Here is a 6,004-nt window from a genome sequence, read left to right on the forward strand (position 1 = left end):
TCTTTTTGTACAACCTCCCACCACATGGGGGCGTAGTGCCGGTGTGAATCAGGGCACAGGTATTATAATCAGTGGGGTCATTGGATACAGGTGGTGGCTAATAAGCAGAAGCAAACAGTTTTTGACCGTGCGCATTTGAATGAATGTAAATGTTATGATTTATTGATATATGGAGAAAAGTGGATAACGACAGAGAGTGGTTGAACTCTGTTTATGCGAGAAATAAATGCCTATATTGGAAACTGGACTTCGTTATTTGTGGCACGCGTCAGAACAAACATTTCAGCAACCGTGGTGACTTTATTTGGGAAGCAACGGTCACTACACTATACCATTGCATCTTTTAATGACACACTACATTTTTGGGCATATTATACGATGATATTTTCATAGCTATGACCATTTTAAGACATTTTCATGGCATATGAAATGTTTTCTATTTTTTCTATTATTTATATAGTCTTTTTGTACAGCATACTATACTAGGATATTTTTTATGACATCCTATATTATTATTCATTTTTATGGCATACAATAAGATTTTTTTTAAATACATTTAATGGCATACTATACTCAGCATTTCTTGTGACATTCTACATTATTATTGAGAAGAATGTCTCCATTGATAAGATGACAGACATCCTTTTCTTTGTAATGGTGGCTACAGCTCCTGTGGTAGATCGGTTTGGATGACTTCAGCCCACAGGTGAGTCTGGTAAATGAACAGTCTGGACCTCCAAACTGGCTGCCAGTGTTCCATCAGCTGAATGCCTCCTGTTGAGCTCAACACAGTAGCACCTGGTTTAAAGCTCCATCCACCATCTGTATGAGGCAACCGTTGCCTGATGATGTCATCCTGGAGACAGTCTCACTGTAACTCTATCCCTCTCCATTCTCCCCTCATACACTGTGTACGTGTGTGTCCGTTAGGTCATGTAGTAAGGGCTCTTTTATGACACATTTTGGAGGATGACAGATAAAAGATTACACCTTTTTATATTTTAGTCTTTTTTTCAAAGAAACTCTTTTTTATCACTGTGTTATTCCTGTATATATAACCAGTGTTTTCTTGGTGATACAGGCGTTTCAGATGTCTTCTGTCTCTGTGGTGTCAGTAAAATATTCTTCTAATTCCATAAACCATTCTAATAATTATTCTGAGTTTGTTTCCTACTCTGCAGACAGACTAGAGTAGACTTCAGGACTTGGCTCACACTGACCTCGGATGGATCACAGATGAACTGCATCCACACTGCATTTATAATAAGTAACAGGTTTATTTCCAAGTATGTTTTTCACATACTGTATGGGGAATTTGCATTGGTGTTACAATAAAAGAGAACATTTTATTTATAGGCAAGTACTGCAAACAGCCAAGAAACTAAATGGCAAAATATTGTCCATCGACTGTGCAAGAGTTAGAAGTATATTGTATGAATGTGTGCAATTATTTACAGAGATGATAATTCAAACGATGTCCAAAGATGTGCATTAATGTAACTCTTTGTGATGGATGTTGAGACTTAAATCAATGTAACGTGTCTGTGGGGTGGAATGGGCCTTATTGATGAGGCCAGCTGCAGCTGGAAAGAAACAGTTTGGTCCTGATGGACAGCAGCCTCCTGCCAGAGGGGAGTGGTCCAAAGAGTTTGTGTCCATGGTGAGATGGATTGGCGACAATATTTCTCGCCCGCCTGGAGGGATGGCAGATTGCAGACAATCATCTTCTCCGTAGAGCGAATGATGCGCTGCAGTCTGCCCTCATCCTTGGCAGTGGCTGCGGTGTACCAGATGGTAATGGAGGATGTGAAGATAGACACAATGAAGTGAAGAAGTGCACCATCATTGTCTTTGGCAGGTTGAACTTCTTAAGCTGCCTCAAAAGGCACATCCTCTGTTGTGCTTTTATGATGATAGAGCTGATGATCAGCTCCCACTTGAGGTCCTGGGTGATGATGGATGATTGACTAAAATCTACAACCATCTCCACTGTCTTCAGAGCAGTTAGCTCTTGGTTGTTTTGTCCGCACCAGGTCACTAGATAGTCAATCTCCCACCTGTAGTCGAAGTCATCCCAACAAGAGATGAGTCTAATGAGGGTTGTGTCGTCCGCGAGGCATGTTTCCCCAGCTGAGATCTTGTCCTGCAGCAGAGACGGAATGATGGGGGGGGGGGGGGGGGCTCTAGGTTTGCAGTTGGTGATCATCCAGACAAAAGCAGAGTTGTTTGCTGAGAGCTACTGTTGGAGTTTCTCAGATACTCAGTTTGCCTCTCACTGCCTTGCTAAACCTGTACTTTGACTCTTTAAACCTAACCATGTCCCAACTCCATAACGCTTCTTCACTTTCCAGCCTTAGCTGTCTGAGCTGAGCTGTGAACCAGGGTTTGTCGTGGTTTTTAAAACTCCTTTCTGCACAGCAGTCCTCACAGAAGCTGATGTAAGCACATACAACGATCCTCCACGGCTCTGCTGTTCTACTTCTTAGATGTCGACAGGTTTAGAAAGTCTTCATTTCTGAATCAGGCTGACCGTGACGGGGTCAAAGTGTCACAGTGCGGCGTGGGGGGATGGTGTGATAGGTGCTACTGATTGTCATCACCCTCCCGTTAGAGCTTTTCCGGGCCCCAGGGTAAACCCAGAACACACTAGAGATTATATATCTCATATGACCTGGGAAGAAGAGCTGGAAAACGTAGCTTGGGAGAGGGACGTCTGGATTCCCTGCTTAGAATGCTGCCTTCTCGACTGGGTCCTGCATAAGTCGATGAAAATAAATGGATCGCTACAAGGTGTTTATATACCGTCATTTCATTCAGTGGTGTAACAGATACTATCTACAGCTGAATGCTCATAAAATAAAAGACTGGTTATCGACACCCCCAACACATCCCCGAGGGGAAAGTCGAGCAGGTTGGCAGTTTTGAATCACACTGTACCATAAACTCAGTTTGGACTCACACACCACTGACATCCACAAACGCTGCCAGCAAAGACTCTCTGTTGCACTCCCCCCCCCCCCCCCCCCCTCCCCACCTTCTGTTACTGCTTTGCAAAAGCACACTCTACTGCTGCCCTTGTTTTCTCACCATGCTGTCCGTCTCCAACAAGAACGTGTCCCACACTGCTTCTAAAATCATTGGTCCACCAATCCCCCAACCTCTCTGATCTCAATAACAGAGCCGTCGCTCGCATGGCAATCACCAAAGCCCATGACCCCGGATACCCCCTCAACCCAGTTTCCACTCTACTCCCATCTGGTCGCAGATACCAACACTCAGATGGAAAACGGCACGTTTCATTAGAGGTTTTGTCTCCTCTGCCATAGCAGTACTAAATTACATAGCTTGCTAATCACAAGAATGTACTTGGATTAGTATTTTAGTCTGCATCTAACAAGTCAATTTGATGTTTTATTGATCATTATATGATGATATATACTTACGTAAGATATATACTTTTTCCAGCTGATGACTTTAGTTGTGTTTTAAAGATGCAGTGTGTGAGATGTGGCGGCATCTAGAGGTGATGTTGCAGATTGCAACCAACTGACACTTTTCCCGTGTGCCAAGCGAGTAGCAGAACTACGGTGGTCGAGGTGAATGGTATCAGCTGACCCTTTACTAAACCCCGCTGCGACTGCGTCAAGCTGTCAGAGCTACCATGGAGCCACACTGTCACTAACTGCACTCTTTAAACATATTAAATCATTTTGGGAAAAATGAAAAGGCGATTTCCGATTTGAAGGATATATACAGGATGTTAAACTGATTCAGGTTAAAATAATAAAGATACATATTCATGCTAATGCTAGTTAATGATGTGCTAACGTACTCTGTTAATGTTAGCCCCACAGGTTTTTTATGTAGAAACAAAACGTTTTAGAAACATATATTTCCTTCCAACCTCTCCGGGTAACGAGTATCACTATTTAAAACACATTTGAATCCACTAATACAGGCTGAAGAGGAAGAAACTCAAACAAGCGCATGAGAGTCTGGTCGGACCCTGGTCAGAGCTGGTTTGAGGGCGGGACTTAGCAAAGGGTCAATTGTACAAACTTGTCCTGCTATGACGAGACAAAATTAAAGGAAAAAGGTCCGTTAAAGAGCTAAGAAGCTAACTCTAGTGTAGCAAAAATCAAAGTCGCTCCTGAGTCCCTTGGATGAAAAACAGAACAAGGTTACATTTTCATGTCACCTGTAGAACGGAAAAGGATTTGTTTTCACCTTAAATCTGACAGGGGCCCCTGATGGAGCTCTATCTAGTGTGTTACTAGTCCTGCTGATCACTTCACACTTTATAAAGAAGGATTACAAAGCAATCTGTGCAGCTGCTGAGGCTCCAGCCTGACCAAATCACGCCTGATTAAACCAAAGACTGGTAATTAACCAAAATGAGTCCATTAGTCTATATTTACTCTCTTTTGTGCTCTCTGTCTTCCCTGTTCAGGAACTCTTGGTAATTAACCAAAATGAGTCCATTAGTCTATATTTACTCTCTTTTGTGCTCTCTGTCTTCCCTGTTCAGGAACTCGCTGTGCCACAATAAGACTTTCATTAGTGACTGTTTGATGAAGAAATCAAAGGAGAAGAACAGACAGATGAGAGTAAAGGTTTCCCTTAAGGCTCCCACTATTTCTCCTTTAGAATAAAGCAGCACTACACAGCTCTGGTTGATGAGGTAACCTTGGGATGTGATGGAGCCAGAGTCCAGCGTGTCAGCAGCACGACTTCTGATTTGAACCAGCATACTGGAGACGGAATCATCCCGGATATTTACAAGAGACCTGCTTCAAAGGAACTCTATCAGTACATGATACTGGCAGGTGATTCATTTTCAAACGTGCCATTTGGGCCCATCAGACAGAATATGCAGATGTTAGACTCTCTGATATAAAGTTACCCTTTGACTTTTCTTGTTAATCTGTGTGCCACAGCAACATTATGGTTAATATTAAGTTTAATTATGACACGACAAAAATTAAACGGATCTGTAATTTTATTCCATAGTGCAACATTTGAAAAACAAAAAGTCATTGATCTCCCATAATCAGGTTATCATAGTTATATATGAGAACACTATACAGGAAGGCTGCCATACTTAAACATTAGTCTCTGCCAACCTTCCACCAATCTTATTCACCAGCAATAACCTTCATAAATTCTCCTAAATGTGCAGCGAGCACGAGCCAATCAGAGGCAGAATAAGGCAGGTTATTAGTCTGTACATTCAAACGTTTAGGTTTTCTTATTACTCGTGCACACATGCACTGCTCCATTATCATCGTGTCCATGTTTCACGTCCCCGTCCAGATTGATCCGGCATTGAGCCGACTCTCTTAGATCACAGGCCGGTTCCTTTGGTACCAGTGACACAGCATCACAGCAGAGAGAACACGTCTCACTGCAGGTTACGCTGTCGTTTTAAAGTGTTTTGGTTTTATGGTCCATATGTGCCGAGGTCGGACCTAAAACACATATAAACACAGGCACCTATGAATATTCACAAAGTTTAACTGAACGAGACAAAGCTTTTCTTTTAAATAACAAACGAGTGCGCTTTTAAGATGTTCAGTAAAGGAGATACTGAAGTGTAAAAAAAATCAATGAGCCCTCTCAGCTTGTCTCTACGTGATAAAAAAATTAATTTAAATAAATAATGCTCAGTGTAAAGAAAATCCCTTCAGAAAGTCTGACTATCTTTAAGGTTTCATACACAATTACCGGTAAGTTGCATTTTTATTGAGCACAGATTCTTCTCATCTGTTCCAACCGGACCACAAAGACTGAACCAACAACTGTGTTGTGCTGCTGAAGGTTCAGAAATCATGGCAGAGATTTGAAACAGGAGAAACCCGACTGCACAGACGGGACCAGAGCATCAGTGGAGAAACTAATGTGTGACCGTGCTCTCGTGGTGGGAATCAGCAGCCTGCTTTGGTGTCTCAGCAGAAACGTAGACAGAACAGCTGCAAGAGGAAGAAGTTGAGAAGAAGTGAGAGCA

The sequence above is a fragment of the Anarhichas minor genome, unplaced genomic scaffold, assembly GCF_050575085.1.
Source record: "Anarhichas minor isolate MPS153535 unplaced genomic scaffold, ASM5057508v1 ptg000006l, whole genome shotgun sequence".
Taxonomy (NCBI): Eukaryota; Metazoa; Chordata; class Actinopteri; order Perciformes; family Anarhichadidae; genus Anarhichas; species Anarhichas minor.